Raw genomic sequence first — 21,148 nt, 5'->3', positions numbered from 1 at the left:
AATGACCTTATCTGTACAACCTATGTGGAGGGCCTCAGCTTGTGGAATCATGGTGAGAACGTGTATGGAAGCGATCACATAACATGACACATAGCCTCAGAAATTCAGGTACTATTTTGCTCTTTTATAACAACTTAGTTCTGAGAACTCCTTGAGACCAGTATAAATCCCATCTGAGGGAAATACTCTACCGAATCCCCTTGCACTGGGTCCCACTTCAAAGGGATCACCACCTTTTTATACTGCCAGAATGGGGACCACCCTCTAGCACATAATCATTTGGGGGACAAATCACATCCAAATTAGAGCAGGTAGCTTTCCGATGAGCCTTGGTTGTCTGGATTTGGGAGATGGTCCAATGTTGACTGGAAGCTATGCAGAGGCTGTATGTAGGTGGGCAGGCCAGTTTAGGTGCTGGCCTTACTTTGGGTGGTAAGCTCCTTTACCTGTCTTCCCTGTCTGTACCTGTTAAGAAGTCATACTTTATTTTTATGGAAACTAGAAATATCTGAGAAGTATATTCTTGAGCAGATTTTTAAAATATTTTGTGATACTGTCACTGATACAAAGAACAGTTCTATTTTCATATAATATTGAGTTTCTAGAGCAAAATTAATTTAGTTTTCATAAGCTAATTTCAGCTAACAAAATTCTGATCACACAGCTCATGTTTTCAGAAGACAAAAGGGAAAAGGGTTAAAGTTAGAGTAAATTCACATAGGGGACCTCAGAAGCAGGTAGACACTTTGAATTATGTGTGGACCCTGTTAAGAGTCTAAAGAAAGGATACAGTATGCACTGGTAAGACCAAAAGTAAGTTATTAGTGCTAAGTACTTTTAAAGGGCTTGAAAACTATTTCTCTGCCTTTTGTCCTTCCTTCCCTTTTTCCTTTTTGCCTTTTTAATTTTACAAATGGAATCCCTTGCATTAGTCTCAGAACTGTCCTCCAGAACTCATTGGCACCAGTTCTGTATCTTTCCTGCCCTCGGAGTAAAACATGATCAGGATGCAGGCAATATTATCCCTTTGTATTTCTTACTTTAAAGTACAGTCCCATGCATTGAGAGATAGCAGTCCCTAATGCAGAGTACAGGCAGTTCTTTTCATGATTTAATATCCATGGATTCCAGTTATCCAGGTGCTGTACAGCAGTGTCTCAACAAGACTGCTTTTCATTTACCAAAGTGTATCAACCGAATAGTGAGTGGCCTAAGGTAGAGACAATCTCTGCTGGCTCTTCAGTCTACAAATCACTGCATAAATAACTGATGCACAATAATCAGTGGTTATTCATCATTTCTTTCAAAGTCCATCTGTGATTGGTCACTATGCATCTGTTATTCATTTCATAGACACATGAGAACAATGTGTATAATTGTGTTTTCTCCTTGTCTCAGCAGTGAACCCACACATATTTTAAAGGAGCAGATGATGGAAAGAGAATTGATCAACAAAGATGAAGGTGCAGTTGGGCTGGGTTTGTGGCTCAGAGGTAGAGCTCCCGCCTAGCATGTGTGAGGTGCTGGGTTTGATCCTCAGCACCACATAAAGTGAAATAAAGACATTGTGTCCACTTATGACTAAAAAAATAAATAAATTAATAATAAAATTTTTTAAAAAGATGAATGTACAGTCAAGAAATAAAAAATGATCAGGCTTGAAGTGAAATTTGAAAAGAACACCACTGCAGTTACTGATACAGCAGCAGCTGATACACCAGTGTTGTTACTGCTGCTCTTCTGGAGACTAGATATGCAGCTTGAGACACTTAGGGAAAGCAATCTACTGATATAAATGGGGAAAGATGAAAAGGGGGGAAGGTGTTCCCCAAGAGGTAACACTGGCAAAAGCAACTTTTTTTGGAGGGGGTACTGTGGATGGAATTCAGGGGCACTTGATCAGTGAGCCACATCCCCAGCCCTATTTTGCACTGTATTTAGAGAGTAATTTTCCATCTATTGACCTCACACCTTGATTCTCGGCTTCAAATTCCAACTTGTCCATGCTGTACTCAGAGTTGAATCCAATCTCCCTTATAGCAGAATCCCATTCCGGTGCCTATTCCTATGGCATTAGTAGCCTCCCTTGAAGAAAGTCTTCCTTCTGGACTTTAAAAGTCACTGAACAATTGGTTCATTATGCATATTCTTGTACCCTTCTTTTTCCCTTTGGTGTCATCTCTTCCAGCCTCTAGCCATATCTTTCCCTTCTATACTCACCCCTTCTTTGTATAAGTGGTTGGGGCTCCCACAGAAACCTTCTGCCTGAATCCTGCAGTTTCCTGTCTCAGAGGCGACGCCCCATGTCTGAAGAGGAGCTGGTGCAAATGAGCAGCTCTATTACTGCCCTGCTCAGTGGTTCAACCTGGACTAAAGGAGTTTTGAATTCAAATCTTCATGAAGCAACCTGTTGCAGAGCCACGTGCCCGAGGCTAGAGGTGAGTAAGGGAAGACAAGGGCAGGCCCCTGGAGTGGGAGCTGGAGAAGTGCAGGGTGCAGAGAGCTCCTGGGAAGGAAGCTCACCCCGGAATCACTCAGTGGATAAAGATACCTGGGATGAAGCCAAGGAGACAGGAGCAGCATCGGCTGGGTCTGAGGTTGGCCTCTTACCCTCCTTTCTGTTCTTCCTGGTTTGCATCAGAGTAACCTGCCCATGTGTATTGGGCATGGGTGGACCAGGCCTGGTTCTGGGCCCACCAAAACCACCACCTCCTTTGCTACTTATATATCCAAATGAGAGAGTTGCTGTAATGTCTCCATTCCATGACTGGGGAACTAGGTTTAAAAATGTCGTGGTAACATCATACCTGAGGTCACACACCTGTGAAGCAGAACCAAGGCCACCTGGCTCCCTACCCTGCCCTCTTAGCTACCACCTCTATTGCCTTGGTGCTTCCTAGTGTTTATTTTATTTATTTTATTTTTTCAGAGTGGAAATTAGAAGTTTATTAAAGGACAGCAGAAAAGACTTCTGGAGGAAGAAGGGGTCCCAAGAGATGGAATCCTCCTAGTGTTTATTAAGTGTGGGAGCCACACTCATCAAAACCTCTGCATCCCCTCCATTTCTTGACTTTCACCCCGTCTCTCTGGATGTTCCTTCCTTGGTCCTGGAGCAGCATGAAGAGTGAGATTCAGAAACCTGGCAGGAGACACAGCCCGAGTTAGGCAGGAGTCAGGATTTGGCACCAGCACTTGTGCCTGTGCTTGTCCTTGGCAGCACCTGTGTTCTGTGCTGGGTCACACCAGCCCCCTCCCCTGTTCACTTGTCTATATCCTCGCAAGTCTGCTTGTTTGTCTCTCATGTAGCTGTGAGGTTCCCATACCCATCATGGTGACTACCACTTGGTAAGAATGCCAACAGTAGTCACAGCTACCATTTCAGAAGCCCAAGCACTAGATCCTGTCCTGAGCACTTGCATTATTTTACTTAACCCTCCTAGCAACCCTAGGGAGTAGGCTGAGAGAGGGTAAATCCCTGAACAAAGTCACCCAATGAATGAGTGGCAGAACCAGAGTATGCACTCAGTATGACCCCAGACACTCTGCTTGTGCCATCTAAATGTCTGATGAGTGAATGAATGTAATGTTAAGGTCATTAGGAACATTTTTGTTGCTGGACAGTTAAGAAAATGGCACTATGGTTGAAAGTATGTCTTGTCATCTTGGTTGGTATGAATTTTCATCCTCAAAGCAGAGGACTGGGAGGCCTAGCCCAAGTTGACAGTACCATAAGAGGTCTCTGAGCCGTATCCTCTGTGTGCTTTATGTCATGGTTTTCTCATGCCCCAGGATGTACATCTGTAAGTTCCTCCATGTTATAGTGCCAAGACATGGGCTTTCTGGTGCCTGTGTGAACCAGAGACAAACAGCGTCATGGTTCACATTAGAACACAACTCTGCTACCTGCAGGGCTCTGATGAGAACAAAAGAGAACTTCTTCCCTTCTTGCCCATTTTTCAAGGGCAGAAAATGCCTAGTGTGTTGTAGAGTCCTAGGATGAGGGAAAATGGAGTCTAAGAGGAGCCAGACTTAAACAACTATAGAAATTATCTCTGAATGCATAGTCTTTAGGGAAAGCCAGACTTAAACAAAACAGAACATGCCTTGAGTCTTCATTTATCTGTACAGGGCCTTAGGTCCTGCCTGAGAGCCCTTGTATCTGTCTTTCTTGCCCTCAACTTTACATTAGGGCACATCACAGGTCTTAAGCTCATAGAGCTCCTTCCTCATACCCTGCCCTCACTGGGCCTGCAGGTTCTGTGCTTATAGCCCTAGTTCCACAGAGAAGCCAAGGACAAATGCAGAGCCTCCTGCAGGGGGCAGAGCAGACAGGGGAGGGAGAGGAACTGGCTCTCTGGGAAATTGTTAAGGGTCTCTCTGGCATCCCAAGAGGGTTACCATGATAGTAAGGTAACCAGGGTCTGGACACGGGAAAGGGTCTTGGAACTCACCAGAGAGATGCTCCAGGCTGAAGCTTGGCTTGCCCTCGCCCTGCCTTCCTTGGGTTCCCTGGGTCAGGCTGCTGGGAATCCAGATCCTGGCCATTTTGAATTGTGTGGGGAGTAGGGACGCCATCCCCAGAATGCGAGTCATCAATGGCTCAGTCTGGTTTTGGATGACTGGATTGTGAGCGGGGTCAAGAGAAGAGGGAACTAGAAGGAAGGGCTGGGAGGAGGAGTAGGGGCCATGATGGAGGAGTAGCAGGAAAGGGGAGCAAGACGAACAGGCTGGCGAGTGGGTGGTCCAGAAGGAAGACAGGAAGAGCTGGGCATGGAGATATTTAAGGTGGGGTAGTAGGAACTGGCACCACTAGCTAGAGGAGGGAACCAGGTAGGGCAGAAGACAGAGAGGGAGGCGTTGCGCTGGACAGTAGATGGAGGGAAGAAAAATGGAGTAGTCAGGGGAGGAAGGCAGGTTGGAGGAGGAGTGGTTGGAGGAACAGAGGGAGGAGGAGGCTGGGGTCGAGGTGGGGAAATTTGAGGGTGCTTCCTTGTCATCATTTCAAACACTGCTGGCTTCTCAGCTTGCCACAGTCATGGTGAGCAAGTGATCTCATGCCAGAGCTGCTCCAGCAGTTATGCCACACATGAGGGCCCACATCACCCCAGGACTGCATGCCCATTATGATGCTACCAACCCTGCACTTTGGCCAGTGAGTGGGTCTCACCAAGAGGCAGTGGTCCCAGTGAGCATGGGAAACAGTGAAGAGAAGAGATGGAGCTGTGATATTAGTCCCCATTCTTGAGATAATGTGTAGTTTTGACCCTTTAATGTTCAAATATCAATGAAAGTGTAGGACAGAGCTAAGAGCTTGGGGCCTGGCAGAATAGTCCTGAAGCAGGAATTGGGAAAGTAGAAGAAGCCAGTGGCCCGTAACCTGCCACATTTCCAAAGCCCTTTCACATCATTTATATCACTTCAGAGAAGAGATATTGTTTTCACTTTACTAATGAGGAAGACACTGAGGACCATGTGCAGGCAGTAGGTGACAAACAAGTGGGGACTAGAATATGTACCCAAAGGAGTGTTCTGCAGAAGGAAGCATACGATGGCACAGAACACTGAGGCAGCATGACACCTCAGTATTTTGGAACAGGATGCTGAAATGGGTGCTTCAGAAAGAAACTTACTAGTTGTGGCTTATCTCTTGGACCCTGTGTTACCTCACCCAACTCTTAACAGGAATCATTAACCTAGAGCCAAAGCCAGTGGGATGACTGTCCACTCCTGATTGCCTAATGCTGGCTCCCTGAGATTCCCAACTCCGTCTCCATGACTAAGGAGGCTTCTACACACTTCCATCTCTTTTGCCTGATATAGCAACCATTTCTTAACACTTGTGATTTCTTTGATGATCATAAGACCCTTTTGTCCTGTTTTTGCAATCTTATCACAATAATATTCTGCTTTTTTCTCTCTTGAATAAACACCGTTTTCCTTCTACTCTTTGCAAAACTTTCAGTTTTGCTCTTTAGAAGTCCAGTTATGTGATAGCAAATTTCCCTATTTCATATTCATAATATGAAACCTAAATATGTGTGTGTGTGTGTGTGTGTGTGTGTGTATGTGTGTGTTCCCTGTTCTCTTGTCCCTGCTCACAATCCAGTCATCCAAAACCAGACTGAGCCATTGATGACTCTCATTCTGGGGATGATGTCCCTACTCCCCATGCAGTTCAGAATGGCCAGGATCTGGATTCCTAGCAGTCTGACCTGAGGAACCCAAGGTTTTATATATATATGAAGGAGAGAGAGAATTAAGTAATTGTGGTATTGCTAAAGCAATTTAGGATATGAATAGAATAAATTATCATATTTGCCAATTTTTAGGTGAATGGACTTTGGTGCCCATTTAGATGGAACTAAAAAATTATCTGGGACTAATGGTATAGCTCAATGGTAGAATGTTTGCCTAGTTTTATGAGAATCTTGGCTCAATCCCCACCACTGTAAAAGAAAAAAAAAATCCCTATCCATTTTCAAGAGAAATAACAAGATGTATCATTAGGATGTATTTTTAAAAGAGGGTTCATTTGAGAAATTCAACTCTGAACCTTCCTCTTGCCTAGTTTTGAACTCAAATTTAAATGATATGGTTGGTTCCAGGTCAATGTTACCTCCAAGGTTTTAGGAAAATTAGAGCTTATCACTCTGTAGAAATATTATCATAACCCAGGCCCCTAGGACTTCCCCCAAGAAAGCCCCAAATAAAATTGGCCCATAAACCAAAATTACAGAGCGCATGATCAAACAATTTGCATAATGAATTGTCGGCAGATAGGGGAAAGAGCAGATTTGTAGGTACTTTACCTTGACTTAAATACAGTTAAAGGCACAAAATAACAACTTGAAATTCTAAACAAAAGAACAAAAAAAGAATTCCAGAATGCAAACTGTGATTATTGAAAAAAGAAATTCTGTGGAAAGTATAAATTACAGATGAGATAATTTTAAATACTAGAATAAAAATATGGACATCGAAATAATAATAACAACAATAAATCACTGTACAGAATAAACTTGATATTAGATGCCATCAAAGAGAGAAAAATGGATCCATCTGTGGGAATTGTATAGAAATAGTGCAAAGAGATAAAAAGCAAATTATGAAAGAAAGGTTGAGAGGTGTGTAGAATATAATTTTAAAATCCGGTAAATGGATTACTGAACTAGGCCCATTTTGCATGCTATGCAGTATGCTGATCACCAAAATAACAAGTTTGTAATAGAGAAAGAGTTTACTCACGAGGCAGTCAAGCACATGGAAGACAAGAGAGCAAGTCTCAAATCTGACTACCTGAGGTTAAGAGTTTGGGAGTACACATGGGATAAAGAAGCAGGTGGTCTAAAGTCTGGCTAAAGGCATCTGGTAGTAAGGAGGAGTGAAGTAATTGGTAGCCTGCACACGTGTAATCCAATTTCGTGGGTCTTCCTAGGACAGATGTTCAGAAAATGGCGGTGTTAGCATCATCTGTTGGTGGAGGTTTTTAACTGTGTGACATCACATGTCACCCAGTGGACACTTGTGCAGGTTCAAGTAATGTGGCTGGTGGCTTCAATCAGTTTGAGCTAGAAAAGGCTATACCCCAATTCCTCAAAAACAACTTACTGTGGTGACCACACTTGATAGGTATTATTTAGGGCAAAGTTAGTGGGGGTGTGATACTTTATTATTTAGCTACGTGACTGCTAAAGTTAGTGATGAAAGCAAGTAACTAGAAACAACTGAAGCTGGAGGATTTAACCAGGTTTCACTGGGCTTCAGTTCCCACTGTGTGAGTCCGAGCAAAACTGATCTGGATGCTTCCTTCTGGACTATGGTGTAGATCCGGGTTAGAGGAACAGAAATGTACAGAACTCATTGGAAACTATTTGTAGGTTCCCTGCCGGGGGGTGAACTAATATTAGAAGACAAGGGGTACCCAGAAGGAGACAAGCTAGATTTTAAACAATGATTGAAACATGTAAGTATCACCTGAAGAAGGAGCCAGAGGCTGAAGCCTAAAATTAAAAGGATCATTATAAACTGTAGGGCAGAGTGCAAATGGAACTGAGGCCCAAATGTAGCCAACTAAAAATAATCTGAAAAGGGCAAGTGAGACCAGCTCAATGGGCCAGGGGATGGGACCCCTTCAAGAGGCTTAGCCAACCTTAACGTTTTAGATGTCTCTTAACTCCACCTGATTGGCAGTGTTCATCCAATTGCAACACGAGGTGTTTACTATGGCACCTACCCTACCCTGTAGCTAGGATATAATCCATGGCAATTAGATTGTCCAGCACGATTTAGGCTAGGGATTCTACTCTGTTGAGTCCCAATGGTCCAAGAAGTAGAAGGGAGATCCTACTAACCTTATGGGAGATTATTGATCATGTGTTCATTCCAGGCAGAGCCAATTCCAGCCAGGATCCTTACATACTTCCAGGTCTGCCTAACCTCCACCATCAACTTCTTCTGTAAATCACATCTTTGAGGATGTTCACAATTACCATCTTCAGAGTCTGGGGAGTGTTGCAGGATAGTCATTGATGATAGAAAAATCCTTTTAAAGAGATGGTGATATCGAAGAGAACCTTGTGTCATGAGTTAGAAGAAACTAAAAGGGATAGTTGGGTATCCTAAAAACATTGTCCTCCCATATGCCATGACCCTAGGTATTCATAAGCCTAGGGATGATTTTTGAATTCACAAACAAAAAGGACCAGAGAAGGCAATAATTTGCTAGTTCTGTTGAAGTTTAAAGACTCATTGGTTGCAAAAATTTGGTAATGTTCTGAAAGCAGGATCAGTGTTTGGGTTGGACTATAAGGTACTGTTAGTTTCAGAGAATAGGAATATGAACTGTGTGGTCAGTAATCAAAACATAGAGGTTTGAGATATTGGGGATCTGTCTAGTTATAATAGGATTTTTATAAATCATTTGTGGCCTTAGGAAGTGAATAAAAGGTGGCATTACCAAAGCAAAATGTTCTAGTCTGTTTGCCAATCTTTCTTGGAAATGTCCATTTGTCCATAAGGAACTGCATCTTGAGTCTGAATAAAGGATAGGAGTTGTCTGGGGGCTGGGGGTCTGGCCAAAAGCATGGTATGTTTTTACACAAGAGAATGAAGTGGACTTGATAGGCAACATCTAGGGGTGTTTCTTCATAGGTTATAGGAAAGGAGAGAACCAGGGATTGGTGACAGGTATATCAATCATTAGCTCATGAGAAGGAATTCACAAATAAAATATGGCAAATCCAACAGTCAGGTTACAGTAGAGATTGGGATAGCTGAAAAATAGTATCCTATTTCCATTCTTTTTTGGTACTGGGTATTGAACTCAGAGATATTTGGCCACTGAGCCACATCCCCAGCTCTATTTTGTATTTTATTTAGAGACAGAGTCTCACTGAGTTGCTTAGCACCTCGCTTTTGCTGGGGCTGGTTTTGAACTTGCAATCCTCCTGCTTCAGTCTCCTGAGCCACTGGGATTACAGGCATGTGCTACTGCACCCAGCTCCCTTTCTGTCTATTAAAGGCAAAGCCCTAAAATGGAAAGTATGGAGAAAAAAGGAGAGGAAGAACCATCTCATCATAGAACCTACTAGTTACAGTTACAAAGGGAGGGGTTTAGCCCTTCAGGTAGCACACAGTAAAACATAGAAAATAGAAGATTGAGACAGAATAGGAAAATGGTCCAAAAGTAAAATCAGAACCAGGGAGCCATTCAATAATTATGTGTAGGAGATGGTCTTCAAATTGAGGATGGTCCAGGGTTCACTTGCCGTTTGGGAGATTCAGTGTCTGGGATATTAGAGCAGCCAAGGATTCGGTGACTTTGGACACAATGTTCTTACACAGCATATTTTCTGTTTCCCATGCTGTTCACAGGTAGACAGGACACAGAGGACCTGATGACCTTTGCAGAAGCAATTTAACTCAAGAGCGAGGGATCCATGGCCTGACTCCTGTGTTTCACTGTAGCACTTCATAAGGTCCAGTCCAGGAAAGATGGAGCTCATCTTCCAGATGCTTATTTTCAAGCAAGATCTCAGTAGGACCCAGTCTCCAGGACACAGAGGCAGAGAATGTCTATAGGGAACCTCAGTTGGCAAGAAGCAAATTTATGTATGGCAGGTGGAGTAGTTCCCAATCATTGTCCATACATGATCGTGTCTCATTTTAATCTGAGTTTCCTACAGGTTTCCATATTCATCTCTAAAACACAGGAAGGTTCTCCCATGGAATATTTCATAGGGGCTGAACTAGAGTTTGTGTCTAGTGGCCATACTTGCCTGAAGCTGTTCAACAGGCTGGATTACTTTCCTGAGAAATTTTAGCAAAGGTCTTTTTAAGTATATAATTCATCTTTTGTTTTGCCAATAGATTGAAGTCTCCATGAAGAATGTAGTTTCCATTGAATTCCTAAGTCCCCAGACAATTCTTGAGGTATATTTGTCATGAAGGATCCTCTATTATTATTCTGAATGAACATGGGTAGCATGAACCTAGGAATTATTTTTTTTTAAATGCTTTAAGAACCTCAGAGGTCTTATCGGAATAGCAATGAAAAAGGTTCTATTCAATTAGTAACATTGTCCTCAAATACTAATAAGTATTTAAAATTTCTAGTGACTCTTGGCATCATAGTAAAGTCAATTTGTTAATCACCCCTGGCTCTGGGGCCTCTGGATGGAACTTCTTTTTAAGGGTAGCAGACCTGTTCTGGGGTTATTTGTGGATACTCACTATGCATATTTAAATTACCTTTGGAACCATCCTTGGCATATGAGTGTCTATAATGAATTTGTTTATTCATTGGAGGATGGCATCCCTCCTCAAATGGATACTATAGTGCATATATGACTTATTACATCCTCCACAGGATGCTCGGAATGAGGATTTTACCTTGTGTGTTATAAATCCAACCATCCTTGGTGTATGTATAATTGACATCCTGGGAGTGGTCAGAACCATATTTAAATTCCTATATGTAAGCATATGGCATGCAAATGATAGAGGCGGGAGATGGGAAGCAAACCTCCAGCACAGAAGGGCTCATTTTCTGGGTATGGAAATGGTCCCCAGGTTACAGAAGGTTTACAATGAATTAATCATTGGAGACTGCAGACATGCTGTTTGGATAGTCAGGGACCTAGTTGTGCAGGTTAAAATTTTAACTCAGGAAAGCAGTTGTAAAAAGTTTGAAAAAGCTCAGAATTCGGTGTTCACTGCTTATTTTCCTTCCTCTGGGACCCATTGTTACCCAGAGCTTCACTATTTGTTTTTCTCCCTCCAGAACTCATCTGCAGTGGGAAAGGGTAAAAGTCCAGGATTTCAGTATTTGCCTCCTCCCTTCAAGACCCATTGTGGTTAGGAAGGGTTAAATGTTTGTTTTTGGTGGAGATGCTAAGAATGAACCTAGGAAGGGATGAGGCTTTTCCTCTCAGGCCCATTATTACTGGGAAAGGATGTACTGGGAGAGGTTTAATGTTTGGCTAATTTCCCTCCCTCTTCTAGAGTCACATTCCCTCCATTTTTCCCAGAGGGCTGTCTTGTAGGAATATTATTTTCCATAAACCTTCACTATACATTGACTCTAAGTCATCAGGGGAATGCTGAAGGCGTCTCCCCCCACAAATCTACATCAGGATTCAGGGTCATTAAAGGGGATCTAGATGTTTTTGTCTTGGAGTCCACCTTTGCAGCATGATCTGCTCAAATACTTCCTTAAGCAGTCCATCTGATTTCTGATTTCTGATACCCTGGAAAATAGATGATGATCAGTTCTTTTGACTCCAGGACAGCTTCTGATAAATGCAAAACTTCTTTAGCATGTTGAATTTCTTTCTTTACAAGCAGTTAGCAGTTCCTTCTTTTTCCAAATAGCTCCATGGGCATGGATCACCAAAAAAAGAAGCATATTTGGTGTCTGTGAAAATAGTTACTCTCTTGTTCTTACCTAAATGAAGGACCCTTTTCAGAGCTATAAGCTCTGGCAAAGGGTTTCTGCTTCCAGTGTCTTGATGGGTTATCAATGTATGCATACCCAGATTTGTGTTGTCCTTGGTCCATACAACCAATCCCATGTGTGAACATCTCAAGGTATGTATTCTCCAATGCAGGTGTGTTAGATCAGAATGGCTGTAATAAACCCTTTCAATTATCTGGGTATGATCATGAACCAATTCTTTAGTATTAGTGGGAAGCAGAGTGGCTGGATTTAAAGTCATTACTATGTTCAAGGTAACATTAGAATTGTTTAGGAGTATAACTTGATATTTGCCTACTATCCCAGACGTGAGCCAATACCCACCTTTCATTCTAATTGCCACAAAGTGACAATTGTCAATAGAGGTGGGCTGACCCAAGATAAACTTATCCACTATTGTAGGAAGTGGCCAGTGGTGTTGATACCCTCAGACACAAGAGCCATTAGTCATTATTTCCACTTGTTTTCAAAATATGCAACAGATCTTCTCATATTATTTAGAGTTTTGGGTTGAGATCCCAGTGCTGACTCCTTATCTTTCATGTACAAAGAGATCAAAGGACTTTTTAATGCTTAGTAGACCTAGATCACCAGCAGTCACTAGCTTGTCCTTAGTGACTTCGAAGGCCTTATAGAATTTATTAGTTCAGGGCTGGGGATGTGGCTCAAGTGGTAGCGCGCTCACCTGGCATGCGTGCGGCCCGGGTTTGATCCTCAGCACCACATACAAACAAAGATGTTGTGTCTGCCGAAAACTAAAAAATAAATATTAAAAAAATTCTCTCTCTCTCTCTCTCTCTGTCTCTCTCACTCTCTCTTTAAAAAAAAGAATTTATTAGTTCAGTTGAAGAGTTGATTTTATCCTCCTTTTAGAGCATCAACAAGGGCTTTGGCTATTCATCCAAAGTTGGGCCTCTAGAAGTGTAATAGATCCTTGCCATATCCAGGAATCACTGTGATTGTTTCCTGGTAGTAGGCTCCGTAGTGCCTCTCTCCTGCCAAGATAAATTTCTTTGCTCCCAAGACAGCTCAAAACTCAGATATTTACCAAATGGTTGAGAGATATGGGCCTTTTTCATGCAGACCTGGTAACCTTGCTCTGTTAAGAAATTTAATCATAAGTCTGTTCTGACTTTATCTGTGCTCTTACTAGCAATTAGGATGTCATCTACATATTGAAGAAGAGCTTCCTCTATCACTTGAGAAAATCTATGTCTAAATTTTTGCTAAAAAGAGTGGGGGTATTTTTAAAGTCCTGATGAAGGATAATATCATTGTTTGAGATTTGGGACTAAAAAATGTATCTTAGAGATGAAGAAGGACAGGAACAGAGAGACAATGTAGAATAGAAAAAAGAAAAGAGAGTAGCAAAGTCTTTGGCATCAGACTGCTGTTGAGTTAAACACTAATCAGTGCCTGGGAAAGTTTGCAGTGAGAAAGGATTCTGAAGAATGTGGTAACAAAAGATATGGAGAGGGGAAACCAGCCACTTCCCCCATCTCCGATCCTTAGGTGAGAATGAAAGCAGAGTGACCTAGGCTGTTCAGAAAAGGAATGTACTGGTAAAACACCCGAGGAAATCCACCTGTGCAGTGGGCATGCAGCCTATCTGACACATTGCAGTGTTGCCCTCCATTGTATCCTGGCCTGCCACCACTGAGGAGTGAGTAATAAAATATCCAAAACCTCTTCATTGAGTCCTCCAAGTTCTTCCTTTGGGGTCAGTAAACAGTACACTGGAGCATTTATAGCCCTGGGGCTGAACAATTGGCATAATTGGCAGAATCCCTAAGAGAAATATGTTGAGTTGACTCTGGAATTGGAAAAGGACATGGAGTTACAGGAAAAATTCTGAGTTGGCCCCAAGCATCGATGTGGCTTTAGGTTACACTATGGTTTAGATATGAGTTGTCCCACAAAGGCTCATGTGGAAACAATGCAAGAATTTTTAGAGGAGAAATGATTAGGATATGAAAGGTATAACCTAATCAGTGGATTAATCCACTAATATAGATTAATTTGGTGGTAACCATAAGCAGGTAAGGTACAGCTGGAAGAAGTAGGTCACTGGGGGTATGCCTTTGGGATTTATATTCTGTCCCTGATGAGTGGAGCTCTTTCTCTGTTTCCTGGTTGCCATGTCCTGAGCTGCTTTCCTCTGCCATACCCTTCCACCATGATGTTCTGTATCTCCTTAGGCCCAGAATTATGGAGTCAGCTGCCCATAAACTGAACCTCTGAAATGGGGAGCCAAAACAAACTTTTCCTCCTGTATGATGTTTTTGTCAGGGCTTTGGGTCACAGCAATGCAAAAACTGATTAAAACAGATGGCTTCCCTTTGGAGGGATGGAGACCACCAGGTGAATATAGGGATGCCCTGAAAACACTGAGAGTATCAGAAACCATATCCAAAGTAGTTGTGCGAAGGACAAAGGAAATGAAGCATGCCATGGCAGAGCGATGTGGCCCCTGCTGTGTGCATTGAAGTTAGCCACAGATGGGAATCACTCAGGCTCAGCTCCACAGAGTATAGGAAGAGTTAAAACAAGAGAGAGATGTCTGTTGAGCACAGGTAAGACAGAGAGGATGTGCTGTCTTGGAATTAAGAATTTGTAAATAAATGTCTGTAGGTCATGGCATACTGTTATACTACTCTGAGGTGAGAGACATCATGGCCCAGAGCACATTTTAGGGTACTGTGAATAATGGGACTCTCAGACACAAGGTCGATTCATGGAATCCATTCTTTCTAGTGGCTCATAAGTTGAGGTGTAAGATGAAGATATAATAGATGCCAGATGAGTAGTGGTCCCAAAGTTAAAGACCCAGCAAGAGTGGCCTGAGAGAGTAGATATAGATCTGATCCCCACACCAGAGAGATATTTACATATTACTCTGAGAACGTAGACTCATGCAGAGTTGGTGAGCTAAGTTGGGAGCTAAGTTCAGGTAGAAAACAAAAGAAAGTATACCTGCATGGCTGCTTCGTTTGTGGGACACTGGAGTAGATAGATTGTCTTGAATGGCATAGAATTGTCTAAAATGGCTTCAATAGCTCCTCACCCTGCTTCACATCAGCAGCTTTACACCAGTGCCACTTATGAAAGTGTAGTGTTATTGTTAGCTAGTCTGCTTCTTGTAGCTTGCAACATGTGGCCAAATTCAGGAGATATTCCTATGCTTAGAGGTACGTGACCCTCTATGGAAGAACTACAGAGCTAATTGTGGTAACTGGGAATGAATCAAAAAGTCTGTTTATGTCCAGACTTTCTCAAGACCAGAGAGTATGATTTTTTACTGCCAGGATGAGGGATGCAGTATTACATGTGGCCCCTCTGTTCACTTATGGTGCCCTGGTTTTTTACCACTGTGACCAAAAGACCTGACAAGAACAATTTTAGAAGAGGAAAAGTTTATTTGGTGCTTATGGTTCAAAGATCCATAGATGGCTGACCCCATTGCTCTGGACCTGAGGTGAGGCAGAGCATCATGGTGGAAAAGATGTGGAGGAGAAGTGCAGTTCAGAACGTGGCAATCAGGAAGGGGGGGGGGGAGAGAGAGAAGAACATGCACTTAGCAGACAAAAATATATACCTCAAAGGCATGCCCCGAGTGATCTACCTCCTCCAGCCATACCCTACTGGCCTATAGTTATTGCCAAGTTAATCCATTCAAATTGTTTAATATGTTGATTAGGTTAAGACCCTCATAATCTTATCATCTCACCTCTAAACTTGCATTTTCTCACATGTGAGCTTTTGGGGGATACTACATATCCAAACAGTAACACTTGGTATTAATTTTTTTCTTTTTTGTTATAGATGGACACAATATCTTTATCTATCTATCGATCTCTCTATCTATCTATTTATTTATTTATACTTCAAACACCCAGTGCCTCATGCATGCTAGGCAAGTGCTCTACCACTGAGCTACAACCCCAGCCCTGGTATTAGTATTAATCTGGTTAGTAAGACAGCCCATCCAATGAGCAGCACAATTTAGAGGAGACAGAAAGATTACAGCAGAAAACAGGGTCAATGAAACCAGCCCAAACTGGAAGGACCTCTCTGGGTCTCCTGTAGACAGGTGTGGGTGAACTTCTTAACAGCAGGAATAGATGAAAGGAAAATAGATAAACAACCAATTACTACCCTGGTACAGTGGTGGAAGCAATTACCAAAAGACAAGAGGTTTTAATCATTACCTTTCAATATAGAAAAGAAAGAGAAGAAAGGTAGAATGAACTCTGCCTCCAGAAACAGACCAAGACAATCATCTCCTAATAGGAGATGTAATAAAAGTAGAGCCCAAGGCTTCTCCTCAGGAGTCAGAGCCCTTGGGTATGGGACGAGTTGGGAGAAGTCAAGGTTCTGGGGTCTGCCATGTCTCTGGAGCAGAGGCCACATATAGAAATGGTAGTATTCCATTGTGTATGTATACCACATTTTCTGTATCCATTCATCTGTTGAAGGGCCCCTAGGCTGGTGCCATAGTTTAGCTATTGTGAATCGATGTGGCTGTGTCACTGCAGTATATGTCAAATCTACTGTCATGTGTAATTAATAAGGAAAAAAAAAGAAATGGTAGTACATTGATCTTCAAAAAATATCCAGAAAGTAACAGCATTAGTGAACACAGGAACTGAGAGTACATTGATACATACGCTAATCCTGACAAATTCTCATGGAGGTTAACTGCTATTGATGGATATAGGGAAAATACAGTGAGAGTCTGAGCTATAATGTTGACTCTGTGGCTTGCACATCTGCCACCCACCCACTACCTGGTAGCTCCTATTCCTGAATATATAATAGGTGTTGATATGTTGTGGGGTAAATGGTTTCAAACACCCAAAGGAGAGTTCCATTTGCACTGTTAGGAGATTAAGCTTGTGTCAGCCTTGGTCTACACCCTGCAGAATGTTGATACCCAATAGTATTGGCTCCCTTGTGGCCAATGGTCACATATGTGACCATTGTGAACTGGCCAACAAGGTAAAACATAATTAGCCAAACCTGCAGACCTTTCAACTCTCCTGTATGACTGGTAAGAAAGTCAAAGGAACTTTGTGCTTGACAGTGAGTTGCAGGGAATTAAATAAGGTGATCTGCCCACCTTATCCACTGTTCCCAAAATAGCCACCATTCTAGAAGAGTTCAGCCATCTCCTGGGAACATACCATCATGTACTAGATCTTGCTAATGTTTTCTTTAGCATAGATGTACCCCTATGATTCAAGACCCATTTGTCATCATCACATGGAAAGGCCAACATGGACATTTGTGATTGTTACCTCAAAGATATCTCCATTGCCCCACTGACTATCATTCATGGTAGGGTAGTGCAAGAGACACAGTCTTGACCTCCGTGGTAAAAATGTTTCATTATGTTGATGGCACTCTTCTCACTTCTGAATCTTTCTCAGCACTCACTGAGGCTCCACTCATGCTTTGGACTCATTTGCAAGAGCGAAGAGCAGCCATAAAGCTGACAAAGTGCAGGCCCTGGCTTATCAGAGAAATTCTTTGGTGTTTTCTACTCTGGGAAGACAAAGATTATGCCTCAGGCTGTACTAGATAAAGTTCAGGTGTTTCCACTTCCCAACACGGTAAAGCAAATACGAGAATTTGTGGGGCTACTGGGAGGGCTCCCATCCTTCACCTGGCTCAGTTATTACAAGCCCTATATCATTTGTGCAGGAGGGGTACAGTATAGGAATGGTTTGATGGCACACCGAGGTATTTGATCAAGCCAAGTGAACAAATAGGCACAAGCCCTTGAGACATTATGCTTATGGAAACCTTCTGAGCGTACTGTCCATATCACTCTGGTGGCTTTGGATGGGGCTATGGCAGTGGATTAAGGGACATAAGACCCCTTTGGATTTTGGTCACAGTAGTGGAAGAGGGCAGAGGAACAGTATAGTTTGTTGGAAAAACAATTGTGTGATACTTAAGCTGCTCTTCTTGCCATGGATACCATCCCCAGGGAAGCTGCACTCAAGGTTGTGACTGCTGAGAGAGAATGATGCATGGCATTTTTGCCAGAACAGAGTGATTGAGAGGTGATGTCAGCGAGCCATTGAGATGATGATGGTTATGTTAAGCTGTGTATTCAATTGTATATTAGACCCCGCTACTTTGGAGTTCTCAGCGGGGATTCCTGGGGAGTTCTCGGGTTGGTTGGGGAAGTTCCGGAGGAGGGATTTCCGGTTGTTGTTGGTGTTTCCTGGGAGTGCCGCGTGGGTGGTGTTCCCGGGAGTTCAGGCAATAAAGGAGTTCCTGTTTTGAACCTACAAGTGCCTCTTGGTGGTTCGGTTATTTTGTGCCCAGCCAGACTGCGGCATGTGACCATGTACCCCATGGGTGGATGATATAGCAAATGGCCAAGGCCCCATAATTGGAGGCAGCTCAGATGGCAATAATTACTAGCCATTTGCCATCCATTGATGACAGTGAGGAATGGAAAACACTTCACTTCTCAAAACTTCAACAGTTCCTGAGATGGGTCACATATGTAGCAGAAGGATGACATGCCAGAATTCACACCTTCATCCCTTCACCCATACAAGAAGGCCAAGCTCCAACACCAGAGTCAGCCTGTTACACTGATGGATCAGCAAAAGAAACCCCCAAGAGCCGAGGGCTGTGGCCCATCATCCAGTGATGGAGACTCTGCAGATTGAAAAAGGAAAGGACTCAGCAACCAATGGGCTGAACTACAAGTGGGATGGGTGGCTATTGCTCACAAAGTGCCTGTCTTCACAGACGTTGGGCTGTATTCAGAGGACTTCTAATGCCTCAATGGCAACAGAAACAGTAGATAATGAATGGCAGGTCTCCATGGGGGAGAAAACAGCTATGGGAAAATTTTTGGCCTTGTGTCAAAACCAAAGTTTTCACAATGTTCCATGTGACTGTTCATTGCCCTCTCCAGTTTTCCAGAAAATGATGAGGCTGACCAACTGGCAAAGATACAATGGCTAAAAAAATCACAAACATAAGAAATTGCTACTTGGTCACATTGTATTGTAAGAGTAAAAGAAATTGAAGTTAAAGTGTAGAAAGACCGGGTATCGTAGTTTCTAAGCTGCAAAGCCTGAGTTAAAATGTAAAAGACCAGGTATTGTTAAGTTCCTATGCTACACCCAAAACCTGAAATTCCTGTAGCTGTTAGGACAATTCCCAGGACTGCCCAGTAGATATTCCCCCTGACCATTTAGTTGTTTAATAACCTAGAACCCTGTGCAGCTTAGCACGTAGGCATCTCAGGGCCCAAACCAATCAGTTTGAATGTACCCCCCTTCTTAGGATTGACCTATCACTCCCGCCCGACCTGTTCCCGCCAATGAATGTACTAATCATGTTTAAGAATTGTTGTTTGATTTTCCCGTGCCTCATGATGATTTGCTCTGATGTATGCAAAGCCCCCGCCCTCCCCAAAAAGTGTACTTAAGCACTGCTCAACCCCTGCTCGGGGCTCTTGCCGCTCTCCCTTCTTGAGTGAGCCTGGAGCCCCAGCGCGCTGGATTGGATCCTCAATAAATCCCCTTTTGCTGTTGCATGAGCCGGTCTCTTGGTGGTCTCTTCCTCCGACGTTCGCTGGACCCTTACAGTATTAATAAGCATATAGAACAAAAGAGTATGTGGGCAGGTGTGACACCCTGGGTGACACCCATAAAGATGCCTGATGTTGCTGCTGCGTGCCAGAACTGTCTTGCCTGCTCTTAGTCCTACTCTTGATGCCTGGATGCCACCAAGGGCCATATCACTGCCTCTTCAGTGATGGCAAATAGACATCATTGGCCTTCTCCCATTATCAGAAGGGACCAAATATACGTTGACTTGTGTGGACACAGTTGCAGCCTTGATGCAAGCCTACCCCAGCCAAAAAGCCAATAAGAAACCAGCTATTTAAGGAACCAATCTGGCTGAGTGGCATACATGGCACACCACAGGCAATTGAGAGTGACCAAGGGACCCATTTCACAGGCCATGACATACAACAGTGGGCTCAAGACTAGGATATTATGGATTTCCTACCTGCCATACAATCCAAGAGGAGCTGGATTGATTGAAAGCCAAGAACGGGGCCTTTTGGACACTCCTGAGTTAGAGACTGGCTCCAGTTCAACTTCCACCAAGAAGCCATTCCTGACCCTTTGCGTAAATTCACAGAGAAACATGAATGGATAACTACAGAAAATGGTATTGGAACAGTGGGAATCAGCAATTTTGCACAGGAAGCTCTGGGAGATGTTGTTTATTGTAGTCTGCCTGAAGTTGGAACAAAATTGAAAAAACAAGATGGAAAGTGTGAAAGCTGCCAGTGAACTCTATTCTCCTCTATCAGGAGAAGTAACTGAAATTAATGAGGCACTTGCAGAAAACCCAGGGCTTGTGAACAATCTTGTTATGAAGATGGTTGGCTGATAAAGATGACACTGAGTGACCCTTCAGAACTAGATGACCTAATGAGCGAAGAAGCATATGAGAAATATGTAAAATCTATTGAGGAGTGAAAATGGCACCCTGAATAAACTAGTGTGGAATAACTGAAGCAGTTGTCTTAAAGTAGTGGTGGATAGAAGACTTAAAAAACTACTCTTAACAATGCTACTGGAAGAAGATACCCCTTAACTTCCCAATGACTGCTGATAAACACAATATGCATCTTTTTTACAATTCCTTATGATTTTTAGAGTAGGCACTAGGCTGATATCAGAATTCATGAAATTATCTGTGGTAAAAATACTTATAAAAAGTATGTAATTCAAGGATAATCTTGTTATAAGCCTAATATAATATTGTAACGTGCTTACATCCCATCTCTGGATCTGGGTCAATATACTTAATGATCTTCCATTTGAAAAAAACTGGACATAGAGGACAGTGTGTGTTGTACAGTGTCAGAAGAACAATACTGCCTTAATTTTATAATGTACTGCATTCACTGGTGTTATTTTTATACACTGAAACAGCAGCTTGCAACAAAATAAGAAATAAAATATTCAACTTCATTTAAAAAAAAAAAAAGCAAGAACGGCCTGCAGAAACAGGCCTTAAGGCCGAGTGTAACTCCATGCAGGGCTGGGCTACTCATCTGCCTGAGGCACTGACATCTCGAAATGAGAAACCCATACATCAGTGCCTATTATCTTGCCCATGGTC

General features: G+C 42.7%; 1 pseudogene; it reads left to right on the top strand.

The window, feature by feature from the left end:
• Nucleotides 1-15,420: 15,420 nt before the first annotated feature.
• On the top strand, nt 15,421-20,529 carry LOC114094086 (glycine cleavage system H protein, mitochondrial-like; annotated as a pseudogene).
• Nucleotides 20,530-21,148: the final 619 nt, after the last annotated feature.

The sequence above is a fragment of the Marmota flaviventris genome, chromosome 10, assembly GCF_047511675.1.
Source record: "Marmota flaviventris isolate mMarFla1 chromosome 10, mMarFla1.hap1, whole genome shotgun sequence".
Classification (NCBI taxonomy): Eukaryota; Metazoa; Chordata; class Mammalia; order Rodentia; family Sciuridae; genus Marmota; species Marmota flaviventris.
This window is presented reverse-complemented; position numbering and strand designations above follow the sequence as displayed.